Source organism: Lepisosteus platostomus, chromosome 1, assembly GCF_059453375.1.
Source record: "Lepisosteus platostomus isolate fLepPlt1 chromosome 1, fLepPlt1.hap1, whole genome shotgun sequence".
Taxonomy (NCBI): Eukaryota; Metazoa; Chordata; class Actinopteri; order Semionotiformes; family Lepisosteidae; genus Lepisosteus; species Lepisosteus platostomus.
Window position 1 is genome coordinate 9,261,453 of NC_142611.1, and position 14,803 is coordinate 9,276,255.

At 34.9% G+C, this 14,803-nt stretch overlaps 1 protein-coding gene across 1 annotated transcript in view; it reads left to right on the plus strand.

The window, feature by feature from the left end:
- Positions 1–813: 813 nt before the first annotated feature.
- Positions 814–14,803, plus strand: part of LOC148677640 (phospholipid-transporting ATPase ABCA1) — a 318,551-nt gene continuing 304,561 nt past the window's right edge. Inside the window, exon 1 of the mRNA XM_088613916.1 lies at positions 814–937. The gene's annotated coding sequence lies outside the window, so the exon portion shown is untranslated. The remainder of the gene's footprint in view (positions 938–14,803) is intronic.

A 14,803-nucleotide genomic window follows, 5' to 3' on the forward strand; every position in this document is an offset into this window, starting at 1 on the left:
AAAGTTGTTACGGTTCTTATAGGGAATACTGGATGGATGCTTTCCCTTAGTAGTTTAAGAAAAAAAACCTGCAGCTACTTGCATGTTGACCACAATATGAGACCACAACAAAGCTTGGTGTGACAAAATCTCCTTTACTTCCAGACCATAGGTGTACAATAGTTTGCTGCCCACAATTTTGAATCAATACCTGAAAGAAAAACAGTAATCTAGGTAAATTGGTCTATAATGTTGAGTGTTGCCCAATATCCCAGTTTAATCATACAGTCACAGTCTTATTTGTACCACCACAAAAGGTTTACTGTGTATACAATATTACAATACAACAAATATAATGATTTATTAAGGTGTAAAATAAAGGTAAATATTATTTAACCATTAGTTCTTAATGCAGTGAATGCATATTGTGCTCTAAATACACTATGTGTAAGCTGTCTAAAATACCATCGCTGACAATGTTATTAATTTAACAGAATTTTGTCATGCAGATTACTTCAGTATTATCAGTAGGTGGAAATTGGTATGAAAAGATATGTCAAATGCAATATATACAGTAAATATACAGTACAATATATTGAATAAACCTGTATACAGTATTTGTAGTCAAACCACCTTTTGCCCATTTAAAGTAGAATGAACCTCACATCTGATTACAGCACAAGGACAAGTACTTTATATTGCTTTGTTGAGTCATGTTTTCATAATGTATTTTGTAACACACACCACCTGAGAGTTACCTGACTGCAGTTGCCTCGATAGTACAGAAGTCTCCATGGTGACCTCACTACTGCTTATTTGCATACTTTATGGCATCAGGTGAGGATGCCAGGTGGGAAAAACAGGAAGAATCCAAGGCATACTGTATGCAGACAGAATAGGCTGGATGGTGACACAAGGCACCATGAGAACCAGGAGGTAAAGACCCCAGAAATTACAGGTAATAAAAGCATGTTCTTTTTTTGTTATTTACAATTTTCTAGACCCATGTGCTTGAGTAGTTGTTCTGCACCTAACTTACCTGAACAGGTAAAAGTTAGTAGGTCTAACAATGCAAGGAACACAGGGAGTGCCTATCTAAAGGCACAATGGAAGACGGCAGGAAAAGTGTACTGCATGTATTATGTTAGAGCTTTCAAAGTTTTTAATGGTTTTGCTCACCAGAGAGATGAAAATATTGTTGTATGCCATTGCTTATAATACTGTTTCACTTTTAAATGTCTGCGTAGCTTTAAAAGGCGATAAAAAATAAAACTGTATCTTATCTAAACAATAATTCTGCTGCTTTTAAATTATTTTTTATTTCAAGCTTCAAATGTACCTACTGTACACATACAGTAAATGTTTGCTTTTGAATTTTCAGATGGTTATCATTCTTTTAACTGCATGTTTAAATGACTAGTATTTATTGCCATAAAATATATCTTTTGTGCCTTTAATAAATATATACAATATATACTGATGGAAAAAGGAAATGCAACACTTTTTGGAATGAGAATACTATAGTTATAGCTTATGTACTTTCACAAAAAGTTGTCAATTTGTTTTAAGCCCTCTGACCTGCAATACAGCTTGTGCAATGAGCCATCGCAACTTGCCAATCACACGAACGTTCATTAGATGCACTTCTACCCAACAAGGTCCAGATGGAACAATACCTGATCAGGTCACCTTTAAAAAGGCCTTAATTCAAAGATTAGGTCACTGCAAGAAAAAGGCCACAGCTAGTCAGTTTTCTGTGCATTCAATAATGCCTCAAGTGTCATCAGAAGCAAGGGAGAGGGCCATTGGCATGCTGCAGGCAGGCATGTCATGTGCCAGCGTTGCCAGACACTATGGAGTAAGCCGCTCCACTGTGTAACTTCTGCAGAGAAGGTTTCAGCAGACCGGCAGGACATATGACAGTCCAAGATCTGGTCGCCCCTGAGTGACCACACCAGTGCAGGACCGAAACATCAGACTAGTCCATCTGAGAGATCGTTTCAGATCTGCCACCCATACATCTGCTGAAACTGCTGGCAGACACAATGCCCGCATCAGTGACAGGACAGTTAGGCTCCATGCTTCTGGCCTTAGAGCAAGGCAACCTGTCAGAGGTCTGCTCAAACTTCTTAGACGTCACACCTGCCTGCCTTGGGCCAGACAGAGGCTGCGATGGACTCGTCAGCAGTGGCATCAGGTCCTCTTACGGATGAATCACTCTTCAGCCTGTTCCACGCAGACGGGAGGGCCAAAGTGTGGAGGAGGTGTTTCTTTTTTCACTCAGTATATAGAGCATATATATACAGTATTACATTGTAAAACAGAGAAATATCTTTGGACACCAGAGCACAAACATCAGCCTTATCATGGCAGTACACTAAAGATCTACTAGCTCCCCTTCTCTGCTGCTACAGTAGCTATCCTTGAATGTCTGTTGTACATAAAAAAGCAGAAATACAGAACATGGTCAAAGTATTCATGACTGCTGTGCAAAAAAAGCTTCACGTGGTCCCTATATTATATAATGAAAACATAATTCATACTGTAGTTTATCTTTAGATTAAAATATTTTAGTCTGTTAATAAAGATTTATTATCTATGTTACATAGGATTTGTTACAGTATACAGTATGTACTCTAGGTGGGTAGCTGCGTCAGCATGCGTAGGCTGCAAAGGAACAAGTAATAGGTTTATTCCATGCTGAAAAAAAGAAGAAAGAGAACACAACGTTTCGGCCGTGGAGCCTTATTCAGGTGTGAGAGGCTCCACACCTGAAGAAGGCTCCACGGCCGAAACGATATGTACTCTATGTTACAAAGTCGCCTTACTAACATGATATAATTCATAGATTATTATTTTATTACCTTAAAATCTAGAGCAATGCCAAGGGGTAACTGTAATTACTTCCTTGACAAGTGCCAGGGTGTCTCTTAAAGTGCAAGGACCTCTTATCAAGCTCCAAGGATCATGCTGAGTCACAGCAAAGATTTGGAATAGTAATATCAGTACAGCAAAACAGTGATTATGGATCAATCTGATTATCATATCAAAACCAGAATCATACTTTTTTTTCCCACATTCCTTTTATAATATTTTTTTATTTGTTCTGTACGTTTATAGTGTTTTGAACTAGTTTAGTGCAACAAATGATGCACAGAATACAGAAAATGTTTTTAAAAATGTTGAAAATACAGTGTTACTATACACTGCACATTACTTTAGCTTGTACAATGCAAAGTACAGCACATTACATTTAGTAAAGTGTCTGTATCAACTATCTAGAAATACAATTTTATTTATAAACTCTGTATGTTTGGCCTTTGACTGTTGGAAAATGCTGGAAGCCAAATATCAGTCTCCAAATATTGAATTGTCGAGTAGAAACTACAGATAAAATCTGTCTAACAGGAACCCATTTTTGCATGTGTACATTTCATAGTTTCATGCTGTAAACATTTAATAAGACAAATTAGCTAAACTACTTGTTGTTGCTCTGCTCTGCAAATAAGGTGTAGTAATTTACTACAAAAAGCTCTATAAGAAACTTATGTCAGCGGTTTTCTTTTTTTCTTGTTTTTCTTGGTTTTGTTTTTTTATTGTTTTTTTGTTTTTCATTTGGACATTTAAAACAGCAAAACATAGTACAATTCCTAAAAAGGATTAATTTGTATCCTGAGAAACACACAAATTTGTTATTAGAGGAATGTTTAACAAAATATTTAACATGATTTCACATTATTTTCAAAACATATTAACATGTTTCATATTGCTTTTTCTTTTAATCCATGTTTTGTGTGCCTGTAGCATTGTTGAGATTGGTTTCAAAAGGATAGGTTGACAGGCAAAACAGCTTTTTCATTTTGGTGGCTTTTCCTATATTAGGATGTGGTTTTCACTTGCAGATTCTGCTGAGTAAACTGAGTAAGCTTTAAAGTCTAGTACATCAGAATTGATTCTTGTCAGCTCTCATCTTAATTTTACATGGGTATATAGTTTGGTTAGCAATGATCTTGTAAAAAATATGTGTATTAAACTGCATATGCAATTACTTAAAAATCACTTTTAATTTTAGTTATAGTATGACCTATCATATATATCTTTATTGTCAGTCAAAATCAGTTAAAAGTATTATCATCTAGCAATGCATTAAAGTAAATTGGAGTCTTAGGGCCAGTGTTTCTACTTCTTCACTCTGTAATGCAATGCTACATAAATGAAACTGAAAACTGATATTGATCCGATCCATTTGTACTGCAAATTCCAGTCAAACACTACAGTCCAATCTTTGTGAAAAAGGATAAAGATCAATGGAAACACAGAGAGTACTTCTTCTTAACAGAATTTGCATTATTTAATATATTTGATATTTAATATTAAGTGCAAAATTAAAAAAAAAAATCCAGAATACTTTTTAACATGAAGTACAGTGTATCATAAATGAGGTAGCATAGTTAAATAAAGATATGCCATCATTGTTATAGGGAGAAAAGGCTAGAAAAAACATTCTTTAGACCCCATTTTAGGATTTATCTGATTATTTTTACATCACCATCTTTAACAATATTTATGTTAATTCACTGAGAAATTATGATATGATTGATTTACAGTATTTTGTAGGAAAAAGTGATATTTATGCCATACACTTTTAATCATATTGTAAATCATTGTCTTATATTACAGCAAAAGCAACACAAACTATTAATACCAGCTTCAAATAAAAATATACATTTGTCTAAGTGAGTTCTTCTTAACATATTTTTGTAGATTTGCAAAAAATACATTTTTTAAACTTACAAACTCACATTGGTGAATCGGTACTGTTATATATTTTAATTAATAGGCCATAAAGTATGCAATTAATTATAATTGATTCTGTATTCAGGATCTGTAACATTGCTGGACCCAAAGATGTATAAATATACATTCTGAAGTTATTTCATGCATTTGAATCATATATGTAGATTATTGAATAAGGATGATAATACTAATGATGATGAGGATTATCACAAAGTATCATCTAATCGAATCCTCTGATTGACCTTTAATAACTAATAATATTGTTCTTCACATAGAAAATTGTGAGTTGTGTTTTTTCACATTATCCATGCTAAACGTTTGTTATTGAATGAAATATTTCTCAGTAGAATAAAAAATCAGGGTCAATAAATGTCAATTTCACCCATTTTGATTAAAATGAAAAATAAATACTGATAACAATTGTTAATACTTTAAAAATAAACATTGATTTTATCTGTCCATTTGATAGAAAAATACAAATTGAATTCTGCCAAGCCTATGCATAGCATATTTGCCATTCTTTAAACTCTTTATCTGTAGACCTGGAAAATGTTTCATTTAAGGTTGAATAAAGCATGGAATGGTAAAACTACTTAATACAAAGGGTTTTGTTGGTTTTGTACCGACAGAATCTATTTTATTTTCTTCTAACCATATCAGAATGTTAGACATCAGTCATTATAAATTATTGATTTTCTGTTGAGAGAAGGAAAATTTTAGGTGACAAAAAGCAGAGCAAAATGCACATGACTGGGATTGTTAGAACAACTGAATTTAAACCTTTCTAAAAGCAAAATAATAAAAATACCTTGTATTTATTGAATGCAGTAAAATACTGGTATTACTGTAAGTCCATCATTAATGGTATTCCAAGGTGTTGGAAGGTCTGCTTAGCATTGTAAAATTTGCCTTGATCGAATAGTGCCATTGAATCTTCTTTGGCTATAAACTTCTCAGCCTTAATTTTAACATGCATTGTATTTCTTCTTTTCAAGATATTAGCTCCACCATCAAATCACTGCCTTCTTTTTAAAAGAAAAAAAAAGTATACCACTTCCATTCAGATGCATTAAATAGTAATGAAAGACCTTGTCAAGGTTGGACATAAAACATAATAAGGAACTTACAGTACAATATATGTCCCGCTTATCAATAGAGCAATGGCACGATGAGGTCAATATATTGTTGGCAATACCATGAACTGTCATTTACCATTTGGTCTGTTCACAACCAGCAATTTCTAACTTGGCAAAACATAACAGCCTGTCAATGGTACTGTAGGTCATGGGGACCTGGGGATTTAAGCAAGAGTTTTCTAGTTACTAAAGAGCTTTCTAGTTACTAAAGCTTGTCATATTGATGGTATTCTGATTGCGAAGACCTACATTGGTCAAGTCCTGATAGCTCACTTTCTACCTTTCCTCCAGACTATCATGGTGTGACAACTTTCACAGTTCACCCCTCTTTTACTAAAAGACAATTGCATCAGCTACAGGAAATGTGATTTTCCTGCTAACAACTAACAACTAACAACTTTAAATTGCTCACAGTTATTATAAATAATTTTCTTCTGATGCTGAGTACGTATACACCTGAAAAAGAAAAAGTAAGTTTTAATATTACACAAAAGGCTTAAATGATCATTTTATTCTACATCTTCAAGTCCCTTTTCAAACTATTCTAAAAATATACAATACATATTTCTTATGTGGCAGTATATAAATTTCACAGTTTCACAATATTCAGCAGCATTTACTGGACTTATATTTGCTTATTTCCCAATACTACTCATAATTGGTAGACGAATTAAAGAAGAACGTACAAAAAAGGCTAATATAGATGTACTGGAATGAGATGTGAAAATCCAAATGCCACTTTCCCCAAAGCTATATGTTACAATTACTAAAAATAAGGATAAAGAGAACATGTCCTGGGTAACACTATTTTCCATAAGGCTCTGCAGGCTTGATAAATCCCTAAGGAAGGAAATTACAGGGATTTAATACACAGGCTTAAGTACTAATTGAACAGCTGGTAATGGTTAATACAGACTGTTCAAAAGCAATTGAATACACTTTAAACAGAAGCAACAACTGCTCTTATGTTTTTTCTTCTGCAATAAATGGGAAAGTAGCAATTCATAGTTGTTTATAAGCTGAACTGGAAAATATTTCACTGCTTTCTGAGATTGAATGAGAAAGTAGTAAGCATTTTACAACATGGAAAAAAACAAAGTGCTGGGAACATTTATGTAAACAGAAAAAGTGAGCATATCATGTAAACTGTGTGTTAGAGATTAATTAGTTTAGTGTAAAATGAAATGTTAACAAATACAGTGCAGTTATTCCTCGACTAACAGGAATAATTTCCAACTAATGTGAATTCAGAGTAACATACAGTATGTAGAAATAGAGCTCGTCCCTGACTAATGTGCTTCACGCAACATATTTTTTTCTGAACAATGGTACACTGTGGGAAGGGCGAGGAGAACCATAATGAGTGACAAGGGTCAAAACTGGTGGAACTGGTGACAAGAAAAGTAACGAGCTTACAGGAAAAACATGATATTTTTTAGCACTATAAGAACGATGAGCGAAGAAGTGATGTCGTATGTGGTACCAGCTTGAACTAAGAGGCATTGTGAACCATTAATGCAAATACAGAGAACATAAGGCAAGCTATGCTTGTGCTACTCTCTCATTTACTACTGTAATCCTTTCCCTTTATGTGCGTAGGCATGTTCTCTCTTGCTATACTACCCATTTCCTCTCACAGCTGCCCTTCCCACAGTTCCCTAACATCCCTCTATGACTATTTCTCTTCTTTGTAAATGATAGTCAAGCACAATCTACAGATAAACAGGCAAAAACTAAAAACATTTACCAAAACCTCGTCATTATAAAGCAGTAAAATATATGTAAATTTTGAGATGGAGCTAGAACACCCCCCTCCCCTGTCATTTACAATATTTCTCATGGGAGATTGTGTCCAACTAACATGAAGCGTAGAATTTAAAATCCTTTGGGCCAGTCAGCAGTCATTCATTTTCTAATAGTTTTCACATTAGCCAGTTATATATCACCTTGTCTGTCTCTGTTGTATTATTCATTTTCTCCTGTATCCTACTCTAATATCATTAGAACATTTGACATCAGGAAAATGATTTCTGCTTGTAATGTGCCAGAGACATTTATGATGATGCAATTGAGGTTTCATAATCCTACACACTATATACTGTATGTTGTGTTCAAAAAAGCTGATGAGCAGACAATAAAGGTCATTTTCTGAAAGAATCATGCAGGTTTCTCTGCCTTTTATGATGAAATAGCAGTCTGCAGCAGCCTAAAATTCTAAAATTGTTTAGCCTATGACTTCTCTTCAATTTAAAGAAGCTAAATTCGTCCATGAATTCCATGACTGACAAGTCAAGGGCTGACTGGCCAGATAACTGAACCTTATTTCACTCACAGATACAAGAGTTTAGTTTGTCCAAAGTTCAGCTGTATACCCTCCCCTCTTTTATGGTACAGCATGTGCAAGACATTTACGGTGTTCACTGGCCATGAAAATAATTTACCTAGATATGTCATAAATATTAGGAGTTAGCAAGCTGAATCTTACTGTACATTAGTGCACATCATGCAATGATGATCTTTGCTTGAGGCTTCTGAAATATTAGAAAAACCTTATTTGGATTGATAATTAAAAGAACATATCAAAACTGCATTGTTACAGGTAGTGTGTTGTGCAATACTGTGTAATGCACAATAGTTTTATCAGTTTTGATTTACACAAGGAATTCAATACTTGAAGGAAAAAAAAAATGTAACCCCTCTAGCTTCAGTCAGGAAACTTCCTCAACAATCTAAAATAGCCCTGTAAAACGCATACTTGTAAAAGAAGAGAACAATAATGCATGATAGTTGCAGTTGCCTTAAGGGGAAGAACAGACGTTATCAAATACTCTCTCTACAGCCTGCACAAGCTGCAGAGATTTTACTGTAACTTCCTTGTTATAGGTTAAAAATGTAAATTTGACAGTGTATTTTATTAGTTTATACTGCAATTTTGCAATTTTACACTTTCATTGTTCTTTACAATCTTCAGTATAATGAAGCAGAATAGACATATTAAAACCACGGGAAGAATGGAAGTGTGAAAATATCATGACCAATTTCTTAACAGTAACCAGAGTTTACTGTGATCTGTAGACAGCGGAAGCCATAAGAACAAAACAGAAATAGCAAACATAAGCATATCCACTCATGAATTCCTGTCAATGTTGGTGATCTTTCTTGAATTGTCTCTCCATTTAAGATATTAGAAAGCAATATGATTTACATATTGTAGGTTATAGAGAGAGCTGGATTATGATGCTATTTCAGTGGTAGCATTGAATGCACCAAATAGCAACTTTACCAATGTTGTTAAGAAGGGGCTTCATGGGAGAGTGTTTACAATGCAGAGGACTGTCTTCAAAGAATGACAATTATTTTGTAATTCAACTTCACATAAAGGTATTTATAGCTAATATATAGCTTGTTTAGGCAAACCTCATGAATCAGTTGTTCATGAGATACAGTACTTGCCATAACAACATTTACATCATGTTCTTTCCAAGGGAGATTCACTTCAAGTTCTCTCTGCACTCATTTTATGTTTTGAACCTTCAATAATAAAATGAGAGCTTAGAGAACTTGAAAACTAATTGTCATTCTTTGAAGATAGTCCCCTACATTGTAAACACTCTCCCATGAAGCCTCTTCTTAACAACATTGGTAAAGTTGCTACATGTGAGTCAGGCAGCATGTGGTGTAGCGGTGAAGGATCTTAGCTTTAGTTACAAGCTAAGATCCCTCACCACTACACCACATGCTGCCTGCCTAACATGGGTCATGACTGAAGAAGCACAAACAAAATTTATATCCCAAGGTTCAAGTCCTGTGTCGTCTGTCTGTCAACATGAAGTGTATTATTTTGCCATGAAACTTTTGAAAGCTTTCATTTCGTTCTTGGGTGGATCCAACAAAGCCAACATAGGTAAGTAATTTGTCAAAGACTCCTGTATGTAAAGCATTATGATACAGAAAAATGTTTCCAAAACAGGTCAAAACAACAAAAGGAGTTGAAAGTCCAGTGCAAACATTACAGATATTATAAAAGATGGAGACAAAATAAAAGAGAGCAAAAGAGTATTAAATGCTTTGTGAGCACTAGAATTTAAAAAGCACACATATTCATGGAGGCCCTAGGGTCCCAGCAGTAGTACAGTACATTCATGATGTCACTGTACCAGAGGAGCAGTAATTCAGTTCCTAGAAAGCCATCCTTTTCCATTTGATATGGCGTGCAATCAAAGCATCGCATAGGGACTTTCTGAGCAAACTCCCACATGACATAATAAAAGTTCATGTACATTAGCTTATAACTGCAATAATAATCATCACCATCAAACATTCAACAGAGTCTCTTGTTTTGCCAGTGGTCTGTGTGATTCTGCTAAAAGCAGGTGTTTTTCCTACCAACATGGGTGTCTGTCGATGTTCTGCTTGTCGTTAGCAATTTCCATAAAAGAAAATTAAAAAGTATAAAGAAGGAAATCTACAAAGATAAAAAAGAGACTGTGACAGGCTGGCTGTAGCAAGGGTGGTCATTACCGCTAGAGTATAATTTATTCATAAGATGCAATAAATTTTATCTTTCATGCAAAGACATCTAAAAAAAAAATACATTGAAAGTAGAAAATCAACAGTACATAAGAAGAAAGACCAAGCAAAAAAGAAAAAGGAAGAAGAAAAGATTCAGCTGTGTAATTTAAGCTCTCTTGTTAACATCTAACATGATATGACATACACAAAGAGAGACAACTTCCCTTCATGCTATACCAGATCAGAAACATTAGAAACAATCATCTATTCAACAGAAGCTGACAGTGGTGATTGAGTAAGTTGTCATGAATCAGTGTGATAATATCTGCAGCATGGTAGCGCAAAATGCTGGTCCAGGCTTTGGGCCCATTCAGTGAGGCAGTGAATAAGATAAGCAGTCCTTCTTTCTCAAAGGCAAAATTTCATCACTCACATCAAACTGTTGGGAAATCGTACTGCCTGTGCTAACACATTTAAAGCTGAATTCTGTCAGTTTGAAAAAGATTTCCCTCATCGCCTCCTAATGTTCAGGACAAGCTGAATGATTTTGGGGAGATCATGTCTTTACAGCATCCAACTGGTTGGCCTGTCATAGACATTGGAAGGATATTTCTTCACTGCACTGCATTTCTTCACAGACTTAGTCTGTCGTCTTCCTCATTGACTATGATTCAGATTGACAAACCCCCGTCCGTTGATCTTTAAGCTTCTTTATACAGATCAAAGACAATTTTACCTGCTGGCTCAGAAACCCCAACCAATGAAACTTGACAGTTATCACATCACTTATTTTGTGAACTATTCTTATCCAACAGTAGCCAAGTGCAAAACCTCATTTTTTTCTGCTGTCAGAAAAAGACTCTGCTGAGAAGATCTGGTCGATTTCCTGACTTGCCCCATGATGCTAAGGGCCACATGTGTCCCCCTTGAATGAAGGACCCAAATGACCTGTTCTAAAGACCAGATGATCTATGAGATTAACTGTGGAAAGATGACAGTCCAGAATGGCATTCTAGCTGCTGAGGCACAGACTGATGCACTATGGCTACTATAAAGGAAAACTCTGATTTTGATTAATCCTACTTTGTTTTGTCTTCCTGTAGTTTTGTGAGGGGTGCTCTGTGGTAGAGGTAGTATTCCATCAAAAGTATTTTTAGTATGATATGAGAGGAGAGTGCAAGGAAGTTCAAGGACAGTGGGGAAGAATGTTTGAAACCCCTAAATGCATTGGCATATTGATATGTGTTTATGATCTCATTACTGCGTCTATCTTACTTTTCTAGAGATAAGAACACTTTATGACTGTATGGGTATAATCTACATATTTCCCAAATCGTTTATATATACATCTGTTGCCAGGATATGTGTTGTCATGATACACTAACCTCACCTCAAATAGCAGGGTGTCGCAGGATTTACTATGAAACATTATGTTGTTATTACTACCTCATCTTCTACTAGCAATAAAATGTATCTCGCTTTCATGTTATTGTATCCTGTTGGGTATTTTTTAAAATACCTTTAGTGAGTAAAGAAATTTCTTTTGTTTCATTTTCTGCTTGGCAACATTTAACCCACATTTCTTTACATTACTGATGAAACTGTTATTGGACTTCTCTGAATACAGTTTTATTATTGGCACATAAATGACTGTATTTCTCCCTGTTCAGAATCTGAAGTTGTATCTGTTGTTCTGTGCACATTTACAACTGACCTTGGTCAACTCAATGTTAGACAAGTGTTTAACTTATCTGATGTAATGTTTTATGATTGTTATGCTAGGCATAAATCTTTCTCCAAGATTGATTACGTTTTTCACACTGAAGTCTTTTTTTCTCTCGGTTTTACAATGTGGTAATTCAGATGCGTCTTTCCAATCACAGCACAATGTACTCTAAACTAATACTTGCAAATAGTTCAAATAAAGGCACAGAGATTTCACTTCGACACTACTAGAGAATGAATCATTTTAATTAACATTTCAAACTAACCTTTGCCTCTGATCTTAATAAGACTCATTGCCACAAATGTAAAGACCTGGAATCTAAATTAGAATTCCTGAAGTATAACTGAACTCTGTAAATGTCCTTCTCTTAAACAGCTGTGCTTGAGTTGGATATCACTAGGAAGAAACCCATCTTTTACTCTGACAGCATACCGAGTTTTTAACACAGAGGGCTAGAGAATATACAGTAATGTATTGTTTTTTCACTGCAACAGATTCGAGCCATCTTCTATTTTTAAGTTTCTTCAGTGAAAGCTTCCCAAATATTCACTTCATTATGATCTCAAAAGGACATAGTTTTCAACAGGACTTTAATCAATTCTGAATCCCATTATTTTATTCTAAATTTTATAGTTCTGTGATAAATTGTGACAAATGTTAGTAGTTTTTCAAAGGCTCCCCAATTCTTGGAGGGCAAATCAGGTGTTGTGGATTCCCTGACTGTGGTAGAACAGATTGAGATTTCTCTGACTGAGTTAAAAGAGGCACTGCAGACACTGAAGAGCATTGAAGGCCTACATACAAGAATGTCATTCTTCAAAATCTCTGTTCAAAAATGACTAAAAGTCTTGTACAATGTACAACATCTGAATTTAAGGAAAGTTGATTAAATTAATAGTGAAGTAAATGCAATTAAACAGCAACATTATAATCTGGAATTCATATTAGTTGTCTGCAGGTCAGCATGCATTAGTAATTTTAAAAAAGTATACCATAGTATACAACAGTGTACCGCTGTTTTGAGCACAAGAATGTACTTGGGTTCTAGCTGCAGAGTAAAACCTGACTATGGGCACTTGACTATCATGTATTGTTCATGCTGGATGCTATAAATGGTTTTTCTAAATTGTCTGTGTGTGCATTCTTTGATGGACTGAAATCGTCCCCAAGTTGCAGTTCTGCTTTATGCTGTGTTCTTCAAGGATGGAACACCTACAGTATGTGCTTTTTTTACCACAGTATGTATTAAATATATTGGAAACCTGTCCACCCTCCTTTAAGTGCACTGCAACAGTATCCTTATGGGCATATGTAAATGGTATTTAGATTAAATATTTATGTAGACTGGTCTTTTGTTGTTGAGACCTCTTGTGGTGTACTAGCATCATCCTTTACAGCATGTCAGGGTAATCAGATACTGTAAATTTAAGATAAGAAACAAGGAATACATTGCAAATTGCCAATTAACAGCATACAAAACACAAATTCTCATAAGTGTAATTAATTTTTAAAGTCTGCTATATTACTTGATTAAATTTGTTACTGTATTTCTAGGAGTACATTAGAAAAAAGGATCCAGGTGAAAACAAACTATTCTATATTCATATGACCCAATGATTCACCTTTCCCTGAAGTACCAATTAAAACTCACTGCAAAATAAATGCTCCCCTTGAACTGCATTCAAAACCTAAATGATTCCCACATGTCCTTTACAAGAGAGACAACATCTGGTCAAAGGAAGCTGCATAATCCTTCGCAATGGACTCTACTAGATGTTTTGTCAAACATATCTGTCTATTTATGCTGCAAATATCCCATGTCTTTAGGGATAAAATAAATGAATCAGCTTGCTGACAAAACAGCCGTTTAAGGCAGATGTTATTCTCAATAAAGATACATTTTGGTGATACAGTGATATACTATACAGTATACTTCTGGAAATAAGTTCAATTTTGAGACATCTTTTTAATGTGATGTACCGTGTCAATACATTTAAAAATATTTCACACTGTTCATGGATATGTACAAATGGACAAAATAAGAAACAATGATTCAAGGAAGTCCCCTAGAGATCAAATGAAGGTCTTCATTCTGTTTTTTTATAGTAAACTGAATTTCTGAATGTTAATAATTTCTCCTTCTCTTCCAATTCATTTCCCTTTATTTTCCATATGTAATCCACGACAGCAAAAAAAGAAATTATTGCTGGAATGACACTTTAAAACCTCTTATTTAGATTCATATACAAACAAGAAAAATCTACCTTTTAAGCTTTTAAGCCATTGAATTCAGTTAAAAAAATATTCTGCTCTCTGCCACTATCATGCTTCAGATGGTTAGCAATCCAGACTGTGACTGGAAATCCCAAAGAAAAAGTGTACAATTGGCAAACAGCACCCAGGACAAGGTTTAGGTTAGTTGGTTAGTGGTCTCTCAGCTTTTTGGCACAAAAAAACTTGTATGCCTTGTAGCTTGCAGTGATATCCATGACAGGTGAACTGCCAGCACCATCTCCCTTCTCAGCCACTGTGAAGTTTGCAGGTTTTCAAATGGCAATTGGCTCTACTGCTGGAGGAGGGATATGCCTATGTGTCTTATTCCTTTCCCAACTGTATGGAAAAACTCTATCCCAGCTGCAAAACTGAGTCCTAA